Below are 15624 nucleotides of genomic sequence, written 5' to 3'. Positions count from 1 at the left end.
ATTTTAGGCGACATCACTCAAAAACTACTCAACTTAATCGTTAATAAATTAATAACGCTATTTTATTATTTTTGTTTAAAGCTAACTTATAGCATGCCTAGAAACAAGTTTTTTACTCCCTTTTTTAACCCTATTCCCGTAATTCAATCGTGATGAAACTTTGCAGGCAGACTCGTGGTAACGAAAAAAAAAAAAAAATTTTTATTTTTTTTACAATTTTTTTTGTTTCAAATATTTATGCACAGGAAAAAAGTATAGTAAAAACTTGGTTTTTATGGGTTAGTTTTTTCTTTTTTCAAAAGATAACGTTTTCTTAAGGTGTTTCGATACCAAAACGTTACCAAAGAATTTTTGTGTGTCAATTAATGAGTATTTAATACGCCTTCGGTATAAATTTCAAGTCGATTCTATGTACGGTTTACGATAAATTAATTATTAAAAACAGCCCTTTTTACATGGTGGTATATGAAAAAGTCGTAATTAATGTTGTCTTTAACTCTTATCAATATTCCTCAAGTTTTAAGATTTTAATCATACCAAAATTAAGAAGTGTGCATAACAAGTGAAATTTACAAAATTTAAAAGAACCCCAGCAAATTTTTCAGCTACGGAACTATAAACTCGCATTTGAAGCATATCTAAGAACCATTCAATTGCCTTTTTCCTTAAAACGTTTTCCAAACTGAGCCGATTTGGAAAATCGTCACCAAATTTTAGTTTTTTCGTGTACAGAACCCTACATTCGTACTTAAGGTCTCTCCTTTAAATTACCTTTCAAACAAAACCAAAAAAATCATAATCGGTTGATCTGTTTAGGCGCTACGATGCAGACAGACACACACACACACGCACATATGGCGGTAAAATTTATAACACCCTTTCTTTTAGTTTGGGAGTGAAAAATGAAAAACTTTTTTCGGTAAAAACACTGACTTTGATAATTAATTTCTCCTAAGCCATACAGAGAATCGATTGAAATATTTCACAAAAAAACGTATAAAAAGATGATATTAATAAATAAAATTTGAAATTTTTGGATAATTTTTATTTTGCTGGTATCGAAATACCCTAATTTCTAAATAAATTTCAAAATAAATCATTTTCTAAAGTAATTTTACTGCAAAAAATTCAAAAATTGATCCATTTTATTTAATATGTCAAAGACTGAAACAAGATTTTCGTGATTTTTTCTAAAAAAAGAAAATCTATAATTTGGTTTCAGAACCTCCCAAACAAATAAAAAGGTTAGAGCATGAAAAATAAAAAGTTTTTGATACTTAAAAATGCTTTTTAAAAGTTAAATGACCCACCAAAATTTTGTGGATCCGCGTTATAATTTAATAATAACTTAACCAGAGCAATATTTTCCAAATACCATTTAATAAGAAAATTTTCTTAAGTCAAATTTTTCCTTGAATTATAACCAAGAATATTTGTAAAATATTTATTACATATATTTATTAATTTATTAGTTTGTTAATAATGTATATAACAAATTTATTTAGTGGTTACCGAAATGATTCATGAAATAGCTAACATATTTTTCATGTCCGGTATGGGTTCACATCCGGTTCATTGTGTGGAAAAGGTTCTAATTTAAAATTTTAACTGTTGTTGGGTGTAATAAGGTACATTACATATCTACATGTTATATTATTATTATGTACGTTAAAGTACAACCGACGTACAGCAGGATTCTATGGCTCGCTATACAGGGATGAAAAGGGTTAAAGTTGAATATTGTTGTTGTTTAGTTATACTTGTTTGTATTGTTTGTTGTGAAGGTAATTTTTGATTGATTAAATGTTTATTAAATAATGTAAATGAAAATTATTCGTCTATATATTATTGGAGTTATATACGTTGGAAAATTCATGTAATTAAAAATTATTTTTGTTCATATAATTTTAACTTACAATCTACATTCCGGGAGCTATTGAAGTTCACATGTTAGACATATTCTTGTCTAGAATTCATTGAAAAGATAGATTTTTCTGTGCCTATTTATTATAAGATCCTTAAAGATCATATGTCTTAAAACGAATTTTTCACAAATGGAAATATTTTCGGAGATACTTTTCTGTTAACGAAGTTCGAATAGATTGCTCAGAACTGCGATATTTTGCTGCTTCAAAAAAAGGCAAAACAGCTCGGTTAGCAGAAAAAGCTTTGCAAGTTATTGCATATGATATAGAAGAAAGACCAATTATGTATGTATCTGGGATCGCCGATTAATCCAAAGTGAGTATTAAATATTACATTATTATTAGCCAGGTTACTCTGTCGGAATTGTCGCTAAAACTAAAAACACGTTTTTCTCGTGACAACACTTTCCGAGGTGGTTGACATGATATCCCAACTGCTACTTGACCGATTCCTTTGAAACGTTGTGGAAATTTTTTTTACCTTTTTTTACCTTTTTTTTTTTTTTGTACTTTTAAAATGAAAAAATAGATAATTTGAAAAAATGACTAAAACATGTATGTCATTTTTGTTATCTAGCTTCTAATTAGTCTATTTCCGGTTGTCCGTCCGTCTATCTGCCTGTCCGTAAACACGAAAACTCAAAAATGAAAAGAGATATCAAATTGAAATTTTTATAGCGTACGCAGTTCCTAAAAAGTGAGTTTTTGTGAGTTCGCAAATAAACAACATCGATCCATCCGTGTTGAATTCTTTGGACATTTCTTGTTAACCGTTAGAAATAAAACAAAAGTTTAAATGTAAAAAATGTTCCTTATAAAAAAATAAACAACATGAGGGCGTAAATTAGGACAAAACCTTAGTGTTCATTTTCTCCAAAACTACAAAATATAGGCTGTTGAAAATTTGTAGGTAGCTTCCACTAGAGGTCTTGTGAATCATTTTCGAAAAATGGAAAACAAATAAAATTTATTCAAAATAATGCAAGAATTGAATTTAATTTATTCAAAATAATGCAAGCACTGACAGTCAACCTTTTCCATACAGGGTATTTCAACAATTAGCTTGGTCAATTGTTTATTGTTTATTAAAGTTTTTGGAAAATGCGAAACAATACAAAAATTGTTCTTTATTTTTGTTTTTTTTCTGCTTTTTAGGATAATGTGATTACTTCTGAGCTTAGGTCGAAAATTTAAATCTCTAGCTCATCGGTAAGTTTAAAATAAATTACAAAATTCCACTCGATTATACAAAATCGAGTTAATAAAAACATATTAAAATGATCAAAATCGGAAAAGAACACTATGTTTTTATGATTCATCCTATATTAATTCATGACTAATTTTTTATCATTCTGTATTATTCTTGAAGTTTATATCATGTTAAATTATAAAATTTGTATTCCAAAGTACAATATTAGAGACCTAAGGTAACAAAAAACAAAGGATACACATTATAACAAAGTTCAATTCACTACTACAGCAAAGTAAAACATTGAGCGTGTCAATGTACATGGTATTTATATACGCCCCTTGTAAATTGTTGTTTTTCCGTTTCTAACCTGACAACGACAATATTATTTATTACTATTAGAGGGTGAACTCTAAAAAAATATTGACAAAAAAATATTACTTACTATAATTTCAAAAAATGTGTGAATTTACTAATAACACATATACCTGCTAATTAATCAGTGTCCGACATCGCCCGGGATTGGGAAGGGGTATAATTAGCGTGCTAATTTTCACAGTAAATTATACTGCTTTATATTTAAACATTTAATTTGTTATACCATGTATGAATGAAGTATATCAAGGTATACTAAGTTTAGTCCCATGTTTGTATTGCTCAAAAGTTTTGATGATGCTAAGAACACAATTTTGGTATAGGTCTTCAAAAAATCACCTAAAGAATCCTTTCCCTGTTTTCTGTACGTCCGTCTGTGATCACCATAACTCAAAAATCACAAAGTAAACAAACAATTGACTAAGTTAATTGTTGAAATACCATGTATAGACAGAGCTGATGACTCTTATCATATTACACATACATTCATGTCACACATACATAACTGATATTCCCATATAATTCATACTGTACAATTTTCGCCTAATTTGCACCCTCACCAGTAAACAGTAATGTTTACGAAAAAATGTTTCAAACAAAGTTGTAAATATTGTGGTTCTTTAACGATATTTTTCTCCCTTTTTTTGTCGGATTATTGAATTGCCGTTCGATACACTCATATCTTGTGATTTTCAATTCTCTATTTCATCTCAAACATACAAAATCACAAGAATCAACTAAATAAAAAACGTAGTAAATACTAAGGGAAGTGTGTCAACGCCACCCGAGATATTTCTCAATAAAGTCTAATTACAATAAAAAATCTAGACATGTGCATATATTGCAAATGCATACCTCAGAATTATTAAAACAATTCAAAATTACCATCCCCATACGCTATAAATTCTCTTTGAATTACAATACATATAACATATAGGGGAAAGTCGGTTATGCCGTACCAATTTCGAGACTCAAATGACTGTCTTCTACAAAAAAATCAGTTTCTTAGAATTTAATTGACATACTGATAAGATTTAGCTACCGTGTTCCTTAAATCGTACCACAGTTTTTAAACTGTTGCTTACCTTATCTGCATGAGTATGAAAGCAGGAACATTATCGTGGTTGTAATCTAAACAGTTATTATTATCCATTATTTCATCATCATCCAATGATTTAGTAAGAGATATAATAATAATAATAATAATAATAGGGTTTAACCTCCGTTTATCTGGCATATAGGCCTATAACAGTGCCACTCACATCATTATTTGTTATTCTTTATTTATTTAACTATATCCATATTTACAATTATAATTTTGATGTGGGTGGAGTCGGTTACTTCGTTCTTATCCGAGCGAAGACAATAATCAATTCCACCACCCCCCTTAATTATAATTGTTCATACTGCCGCTGCCTGGATTCGAACCCGCAACCTAAGTTTTAGTAGACAACGTTCAAAGTCTTACGCCTTAGACTGCTTGGCCACTTAGACTCTTAGAGAAAGCGATATGAGAGTAACATCAACGCGTTTCCAGAAAAATCTCTAACCCTAAATTTATTGCAAGGACACTAATGAGTTGCAATGCCCCAGGTCTATGAGCCCAATTTCTAATTATACAATATTCACAATATTATCCTTTTTTTAAATTTCAACATCCGGTCTATAAAAAAGGGCCGGCTATAAATGTATTCAGAGATTGTCATTAGTTAACGTTATCTACTATTTGATTTAAAACTTAGACCGTGTTTCAATTTTCATAATTTTCTACAGACCACCTTCATACTTGATTAAATGACAATCAAAATGTTCGGCATAAATATCGGCTGTACGGTATAGGTAAAATCACGAATGATCTCAGCAGTCAATATTTTTTATTAAATAGTTTTTTCATACATTAGCACAGTATTGTTGTAAATTTTTAGGGTTTCTTACTGCCTGTATATTTATGAAACGTCTGCTGAAACTCAGTTTAAACCTGTTATCACTTGTCAGATTGTAAAATGTTTTTCCCTAATAATTTTACTCTCCCCTACGTTCACATTCGTATATAAATTCACAAAACAAAGTATTAAAAATTATGAACATGACTAAGAGAATTGAATTTTAATTATAATATGTTGTTTTTTTTTCTAGTTAGTTTATTACTTCAATATTGTTAAAATGAACATTATTATTTTATATTTTATTTCAATGAAAAAAATAATACATATAGAATTGCGTGTACATACATGCACATGAATGTATGTATGGTTCCAGTTGTTAGTGTTGTTAGTCCATAGTCTGTGTAACATTTCAGAAGCGTACAGTTTATAGTAGATGTAGTTTAGAAGGTAATGGTGCATAACATCCGAAAATTATTCAAAATAAACGAGACATGATGTATGAAATCAGCTTTTTCACTCAGCAAAACATCGACCCCCTTGCAAGAGTAATGTCAGATCCATAACAAATTTTCCTTAGTTTCCTTGTTACTATTTGGGTATGAAGGTAGCATAAATTTTTTGTCTTATTTGCAATCAATATAAAATTTGTGTAGACATAGTCTTTAGACAGTCAAATAGCCTTTCAAAAAGAATTCGACAAATTTTCTCATTTTAATAACAAGAAAATCGATTCTTCGCCACTTTGAAGTATGATCCGTCATTCTAAAAGTCAGCGTGTCTCTTATACGATTGTCGATTGTCTATTATAGTTAGAATTCACGTAGATATTAATATGTTTTAAGTTTCCAGCGCCATTAAAAATAAGCTGGGCCCATGGTAGACTTAGGCTTAGACTCCCGAGACCTGGACCTGGGGCGGCAACATTTAAGGGACCTCAAAATTTAAAAGACTACTAAGCACAAACATTTTTCCTTGTCTCTTAATTGAGTTTTTCTTTAGGTTACGAGCGTAGATCATATCTTGTGATTTTATGTATCAAAGAATAATACATTTTCTTCATAATTGAACTTATTTTATCATTTTGAATAAGAAATCGTAATCGAAATCCTTCGATGTAAATATATGTATATTTCGTTCAGAAAAAACGGCTATCGGTAGTAACGCCCTTGTTCGTTGATGAAGGACTACCTTGAAACTGCACCCACACATATATTTGACTTTTGCAAATAATTCCAAAAAATGTCCGCTATAAATTTATTTCACTTCCGTTATAACTAACACCGTTTGTTAATATAAATTGAATATATCTTACTATTCCATCATAATCATTAATACAGGTTATATAGAAGCTCGTTACTCCTGACCATAACGCACTAAATTACAGGATTTTTTTATCACATAAGTAATGAATGTAAATTCACAAAATCATTCCAAAATAAAAGAGGAGGGAAGTGCCTCCATTTTAAAGAAAACCGTTTTTAGCAATATCTTCATAAATATATGCTATACCTTGTAAATATACTTTACTATAAATTTTATATGAATTACTTTAATAAGGTTTGGATTTTTACATACAAGGTTTTCTAAATTAGGATATTTTTTAGCAAAGTAGTAGGTACAGAATTTACCACATCAGATGAATTTTCGAAACATCTACGTCATTATTTCATATACTACTGACTTTATGCTGCTAGTAGTACATAGATTGTGTTATATAGGGATTTCCGTCTGCCCAACAAATATATATAAAACAAAACAGGAACAAAATACAAAAATGAATAAATATATGTACATGAAGGGAGGAGAGAAGTAGAAATTTTACACAATGTGATGGAGATTTTATGAACATTTTTTTTAGTAGACATGTTCAAGTAATGCATTTTACACAATATCTAGACATTATTAAAGCAGTTTCATCGTGAAATTGCTTTTCTTGGGAATTCAATAAAATTGAAATATAAGATTAAAAAAGGAATTCTATATTTAACACGATGCGATGTGTAAGGTATTTCTATATTTAACACGATTTTGATACCGAGTATAAAAAAAATAGACCTTTCTATACACCTCGAAAACGGTTCTTACTATTTTTTCAAAACGAAACATACCAATTGCAATAAAATGGCCCTTGCCGGTCTTGTAAAAAAGATAAACACACAAACGGTAATTGGAAAAACTGGAACGAAAATCTTATTGGCCTGGATTATTGTTGTAATTACGAGTTGGTTGGGTTGAGTTTATGGACTATTGAGGAGTTTCTTGGGCTCTGAAGTTTTTAGGCCTTACGTTCAAAAATGAGACACTATTACAGAAATTGTTTCGGTCTATTTTTTCCTAAAGCCCACAAAACAACTTTTAAATTTGCAGTTGTGAGTGTATAATTTATATATGTATAGAAGCGCAATATCTTTGTACACAAACAGTGCACGAATATGTAGCAGCATGACTTTATGGACTGGTCTAACAATTCCAACGTCTTCATTCGGACCATCAAGACTTTTCAGCTGAGAATTTGATTATATATTCCATGTAATGTTTCAATGAGGCCGCAAGAAAGAGACTGTCCTTTTATGTTTTCCATTTCCACCAGTAAAAAAATCTACATTAGAGAGATAAAAGAAATCAGTTATTCCATGCTACTAACTCCATATATTATATTAGGGAAATAATAATATATAGTAAATGCTGATTAGCACAATAAAGCACCTTATAATCTTTGATCGATCTGGAGTCTGGGGAATTGTGCCACAAGAGCTATAATAATAAAAAGTATTTTTAATTTTATAAATATTTTACGCAAATTGTATTTATTAAGAAAATGAATTACAATATAATATTATATGTTATGGTCGTCTATAGAAAGCTGGACTGACGGAGGTGTCAACTGGAAATGATTTACTACCATGCATAAAACAAGGCAACAGAACGAACGATCGTGTATGAAAATGAACCAACCTCATGGAAAATGAATTACATATTCATTTCACATAAATTGTCGACAGTTAGCCGAAAAAAAAACATAACATATTACATTTTATGTGATTATTTTTAGTTATGAATAAAAAACACACCAATTTCCCACCAAAAATATGTTGGGTCAGGAATGGATTATGATGAATTGGATTGATTTTTATGTTTGTTTTTTATTATTTTTGTACGAAAAGTGTTTTTGCTTATGTATGTCTCTACTCTGTTTATTGCCGTGAAATTCCGTTAGATTCAACTTCACTGAAGTTTAAGTATTAGCTTATTTTAAAATTTTCAAACTTTATTACACTATAAAAAAGAAGCAATATGTGGTTTAGTTAATATTACGATAAGGGATCATAATCACAATTGAGTGTATAATATGAATATTGTTATATAGCTTGTATATTGCATACAGATAACAGTTATGACAGTCAGTCAGTTAAACAATAGAACAGGGCTGGTCAGTCAGCCCTTGTTTGTGAACAATAAATAAATAAGATTCATTTATGTTTTCCGTGGTATTTAAATGAATTTATTAATGCTCAAAATTGTTATGCTGTTTATATATTTCTGTATGACAATTTTCATCTTTAAAAAATTCATTTAAATTCCACGTAAATCATAAATGAATCTCTGAACCTATTTATAGTTCATAAATAAGGGCTGACTGACCAGCCCTGTTTTATTGTTTATCTGGCTGTCATAACTGTTATCTATATGCAATATACAAGCTGAAAAACAATTTTTAGCTTTAGTAAATACTTTATAGTACCACGTAAAACTTATAGCATATATCTGACCCCTGTTCTATAGTTTTCTTGACTAACCGCAAGCAGTATGTGTGTGTACACAACTACTATAACCAATCCTCAAATTATCAGTTTAAGTAAATTCAACGAATTTTTTTTTGTCGTGGCTCTTCTATTATAATATAAATAATACTTAAATAAACAGACTGTATTTACAACAAAATGAATGTTCTAATTACTATCAAACACCATCATCTTTGATTGTGAAATAGCAAAAAATATAAAATATTATGTTTATTTCTTCACTTATTTAAATAATAAATTATAAGTTTATATTATATGAAGAAGATATTATTATTTTGAAGAAATAATCTGTTAAAAATTATTATTGTTGAAAGAAAGTAATGATAGCTTGTTTTCACATCTTTAATACAAAATTAAATACGTAAGATTATTCTGAAAATAGATTATTCTCAAATTAGATTTTTAGTAGACAGGTAATGAATTCCAGTCTTGTTTATGTTATAATATACTTATGAAACTACGTAAATATATAATACACACATAGTACAGACTGTATCAAATAGTTCGGTATATATTTATTTATATGATATTACTTCAAAATCAAGTTTTCTTCAGAATCTCGCAAAGTACCCTAAAGTAGAGCGAAGTACTAGAATGTGGATGTAATATATGTAGTGTCTCGCAAGTCCTCACCGGGCTTTGTATGACTTCAGTAAAAAAACGGTTTTTTGTATCCGACACACGCGTCAAAGACAACATAAGGACCCAGTCGAGTACTGGCGAGCTTCATGCTCACATTCTCCTGATTACTTGTGTAGCGACATAAGATAAGAGTTTGGTAGTGAGTGTTTCACTTCGGCAAACTTGTCGAGTATACTCGATGATGATAACTCGCGAGAGTGTGGATGAGGGGGTTAATTTAAACATTGTTTCATAGATTTGAATCCAAATTATCGATCGTATTGTTGATCGATTGATTGTTCTTTGATGATTTACTAAACCAGTTGAATTTAAATTTCCTATCTAAGGATGGAATGAAACGATTTCTCACCATATTGATGGAAAAATAACACATCAAAAAGCACTTCGAATGAACAAAACACAATAAATTCTTATTCAATATTTTTTACGACACATTTATTTGACTGACTCTGTAAATGCTATTTCTTGAATAAATAATATTAAGAGAATTAATTCTTACGTGTATTTTTCCACGTTTTCATATTTTAATGTTTTAAAAACATTTGTTTTTAATAAACTTATAACATAAGATACTCACCGGTTTACGTTGCTGTTTTCTAGTTACAACGATCCAGTTTTGAATAAATTATGACGGCCACTGGAAAAGAAACAATTAGGATTAGAATGGCTGCTTATACAAAATTTTCGTGAGTCAATAATTGAGAGTATTTAGTAATTTTTATTTACAAAAATTCTTCATTGGGTTTCTCCCTAATATACTATCAAGAAGCAACATACTTTCTGGATTGATTGAACGGTACGAAATTCTCCTCAAGAAACTTCAAATTCGATTTTCAGCCATTATCGTCGAATAATAATTGTAAAAATCATTCTGTTCGGCATAAATTCAATAAAACGCCGTTTCCGTACTCTGACATTAATATTTAACATTTTGAAAGTATGTTAAATTTGAAAATAAAGTTTAGCTTATGTAAAACCATTAGAAATAGAACAAAATTTTAAATGTAAAAAATGTTCCTTATAAAAAAATAAACAACTTTTACTTGAAACAATTTTTCGTAAACATCATTGTTTTCTCCTGAGGGGGCAAATTAGGTCAAAAATTTTCTCCCAAAATATAAAAGATAGAGAAATGAAAATTTGTAAGTAACTTCAACTAGTGAGCAGTATACAACATTTTTGAAATAAAAGTTTTCTAGAAAATATTTTTAAAAATTTTCGGAATCTAGTACAAATAACGGCCGGAAAGCGATGTAAAGCTGTTAGTTTGGTATGTTATGTGGACTCCTCGGGGGAGTATGAAACAACGCTATGCAAGCCAAAACAAAATTTGTGCTACCTGCGTTATAGGTGAAAAACTGAAAAAGTCCGAAAATTTGGAGCACAATTTTTTCTGCCTGCAATTCGTAGTTTCACATTCTTCTAAGGAGTTTAAATATCATACCAAAGATTTACATACCGCAGCTTTAAATCGCTTTCTGCGATTTTAATGCAGAATTTGACTAGCATAATTACTTTTCAAAAAAATTATCCCTATCGGTTCATCCGGTTCAACGAACCCAACAAAATAATTTCCATTTTTTATTCGATGAACTTTATTAATAGAATATTTAAAAAATGGATATCCTTCAATAGGATTCTTGGAGATGAATTTATAAAATGATCTCTCCCCATGAAATGAAACTCCATTGAGAATTTTCTTGGTTAAAAGTTGTTACTCAAAAAGGAGTCGTAACTGCGTAGTATCAGATATGGCCAGTAGATAATACGCACACAAAATAAAACTTTTTTTAAATGTGTAACATATGTGTGCCTGCTTATAAAATTTGACAACTATAATTTACAAAGTTAATGACATTAAATACCAGCACATGGTTTGTGAATTGTTATTTTGGTTATATGTGTTACTATTTATCAACAAATATTTAACCATTTATTGTTATATCACGCATAAATAAAATTGATCTTAGGACCCGCATCAAATGTGGTGTGATGGATTTACCACATTTATTCACTATATGTTCCTATATAATATACTCCGCTCGAAATATGTGTAAATAAAAGAAGCAATGCAATGTTGTACATTTACTTAGAAACTCTGCAATCTAGGGAAAAAACAAGTGAAAACTAACAATTAACTGAGTTAATTGTTGAAATACCATGCATAGACAGTGTTGATGGCTCTATCACATTACACATACATACATGTCACACATACATAACTGATATTCCCATAATTACATACTATACAATATAATGTGACATTTACGAAAAAATGTCTAAAAAATACAAAAGTTGGTTATTTTTTTATAAGGAATATTTTTTACATTTAAACTTTTGTTCTCCAACGGTTTACAAGATGAGTCCTACGGACCCAATTGTCCAATTGACCTACGTTGCTCATTTACGAACTTGACCTCACTTTTTACGTCCTCAGTACGCTATAAAAGTTTCAGCTTGATATCTTTTTTCGTTTTTGAGTAATCGTGACGACAGACGGACAGGCAGACGACAGGCGACAGACGACAGACAGATACACAACCGGAAATGCACAAATTAGGTGATTTTATAAACATCTATATCAAAATTTTTTGCTTAGCATCAATATTTTTAAGCGTTACAAACTTGGGATTAAACTTAGTATACTTTGCATATTACATGTAGGCATGGTATAATAATTCCGCTCAAAGTTGCAGAAAGTAAAATTTTGTATCGATTTGTATATTTTTATTTATCTGGTCTTTCAGATTTTCACTACTTGATCGTACTAAGGAAACATATAGATGTATCGCAAAATTTCTCATATATTTGGTTTTTGAGATTTCTTACTCTGGTAGTAAAATTTTGATAGACTTGGAAAAATCAAAATATACTTATCGATAGACAATTTTACACTTATATATAACTTTTAACAAAAAAAGTTTTTCCTAAAATGAATAGTTTCTAAATTAATTGTTAAAACTGCGGAAAATATTGAAAACTGTGGATTTTTCCAAGCTCAATCTTTTTTTTTCAAAATCAAAATTTACTACTTGGCAAAGTAGTTGCTGTTTTTTCTTACTTAAGAAGTAAGAAAACGACATTTCATCTAATTCGAACAGAGTAAATGTATTAGTTTAAATATAGATCTATGTATGTATGTAGAATTTTCGTCACTATTCTTAATCTGTACGGCTACTGTAGGAGCCACGCTACTTTTCATAACCTTCCGAAATTTCTTGAAATGTAAATCTAATAATTGTTTATAGATATATCTAAAATTATGCTTTCAATCATTTAATGAACAGGTTTTTTGTATTTTCTGGGGTCAAAATGACCTAATTGAACTACATGTGTTATTGATTTTTTATAAAACTCGATCAAAATTTTTATGAAGACTTTAATTTTTTATAGATTTTCGATGGTATTTCAATAACTACTGATCTAATCGTAAAATGAACCGGATTTTTCAGTTTTTTGTACTTTGCATTGCATTCAAAAAAAAATGTCTATTTCTAAAATACCGATAAAGCCCGAGAAAAGGGACTGGTAAAATCGGAAATGTTTCTGATTTTAAATACAAATTATTTTTATAAGGTGATTAAAAACACAAAAATGCATAGTCATATAAAAAAATTTCGTTTCATTGATTCGTTTCATAAATTTTTGTATATTTCCATAATAATTCCCGGTCATATTCCCTATTCTAGAACATCTTCAATATTGATTATGATAAATGACAATGATTGTTGAATGCAAAAGGTATAATAATAGGTATAATGGTATATATTATATTATAGGTAATATCTATAGCTTTGTATAAATGAAGGCTATAGACAGAATGTTACGTGGGCAATAGTGTAAGTCCTCATACTTACCTATTGCCTTTTATGTTATTCAAGATGTCATTTAAAATAGTATTTAAGGGAAAGTCGATTATATCGTAGCAGTCTTAAGTTACACACAAATATTTTGTTTGTAAAAAGACTAACAGATATTAGTTGGTATGTTGTACAAAATTGAGTATCTTGGTTGTCTTATACAGAGAAATCTGAGAAACATGGTCAAAAAATATTTTTCAAAAAATTACTTAAATTTTACCATCGATTTAAATTAGGTAAAATCGTTTTTCCTATCGCATTTTTAAACAAAATATAAAATACTGTAAAAGAGATGACAAAAAGTAAAATTAAAATAAAAATCGGTCGAAAATTCTTATATTTTTCTTTTAATTCGCCGTTCGGCCGTTTATCACATGAATAAGATTTTTAAACAAACAAAAAATTATCGATATCCTCTATTAGGAGCCTCAAAAAAGTATACATTTTCGATAAAATCTCATTTTCTCGTTTCTAAACTTGTAAAAAAGTTCACCCTAAAACACAATGCAATCAGATCGGTAAAGTTTTTTTATCCGATTTGAGTAAAAACATTTTTTAATTTTAAATCAAAAATTATAAACATCAGATGATGTTTTGGATAAATTTTCAGCGTTATTTCAGAGCAATTTCTTCGTTGGCACCTCAGCAACTCGTCGTTCAATGGCGAAATCAACAGAATTTGCGTGTCTATTTGTGAATTGATTATTCGTCCAACCAACTCTCCCCTATATATTTATATATATTGAAGATCTATATGTATAATTGAACAATCAACGATTGGAATTTCAACAATTTAAGATAGAGAATATCATTAATATTGTTCAATGTTATTCACATATTCATCTGCACTGTAATATTCTCTCTGCGAGAAGAAGAAATGTATTATTTTATCAATATGAGAATATACAAAGTATTTCAATATTGATTTCTTCTACCTCTAAATCAACAAAAATTTCACAGAAATTGATTTTACTTTAATTTTAATTTTAATTAATTCAGGACTCGATATACGAGGGCTCTTTCCAAAATAAAAAATTCAAATTGTTTACAACAAAAATTTTAGCAAAATGTCGAAAAGAAATGATTTGACAAACAACAGCTTTTTTTGTCTGAATGTGTCTGTATGATATACAATAAAATTGTGTAAGCACTGAGAAGGTTGGGAAATTTAAATATCTTTTTTTTAAATCATTCCTCGATGGTTACACCAGTAACCTTAAAAACCGGTAAATTTTTATGCATGTTTCCTGTTTCATAATCATTTGGGATGACTTTGAAGAATAACAGGAGTAATAAAATGGGAGTAATAATATTCCCTGGCCCAGGGAATACACCGTCCCTTCATTTGAAACATTCCATTTTCAAACAAATTGTTAGACATGATTATTTTGGAACACCGTGCACAGAAATTGCACGATAGAAGAAGCATTGAATTGAATGAGCTCGTACTCAACACTCTCTTCCAACAAACAACGTCTACTTGCTTGCCTATAAGGTATTTTTTTCTCTCGTCAAAGTGGTTTGTTCATAATCGAATCCGTATTCTATTGTTGTAATGTTATGTGTCAAACATTATACTTAAACGTGTGAGATGCTGTTGAATCGATTCAATAATAGACCTAGAACCAGGCATAATATTTGAAATCATTTCAGTAAGGCTAAAGTCTCAAATATTTACAAACAGTAGTCAAAGTTGTGCCTAACAAATTTTTTAAACTCATTATCCCTATCAGTTTCAGATGTTACTAAAACATATCGAAGGTCTGGAGACTTTCAACATTGCAAGATGTTTATGCATTTGAGATGGTTTAAAACTAAAAAGTTATTTTAATACAAATAAAGTCAGTAAAAATCTTTTTACAAGATATCAGCGTGGTTATACGATTACAAATGTGTCGATCTTAGGACATTGAATGACTAATGTGTCAGGTCCTAGACCTATAA

The 15624-nt window shown here is 29.4% G+C and overlaps 1 protein-coding gene across 2 annotated transcripts in view; it reads right to left on the bottom strand.

Moving 5' to 3' along the window:
• The window catches only part of LOC123295632 (uncharacterized protein YBL113C-like), a 276979-nt gene extending 266514 nt beyond the window's left edge, over positions 1-10465 (bottom strand). For both annotated transcript variants that reach the window (XM_044877048.1, XM_044877049.1), the window contains exon 1: positions 10398-10465. The gene's annotated coding sequence lies outside the window, so the exon portion shown is untranslated. The remainder of the gene's footprint in view (positions 1-10397) is intronic.
• Positions 10466-15624: the final 5159 nt, after the last annotated feature.

The sequence above is a fragment of the Chrysoperla carnea genome, chromosome 3, assembly GCF_905475395.1.
Source record: "Chrysoperla carnea chromosome 3, inChrCarn1.1, whole genome shotgun sequence".
In the NCBI taxonomy this organism is placed as follows: Eukaryota; Metazoa; Arthropoda; class Insecta; order Neuroptera; family Chrysopidae; genus Chrysoperla; species Chrysoperla carnea.
Note: the sequence above shows the minus strand (reverse complement) of the source record. Positions and strands in the feature narration are given on the sequence as shown.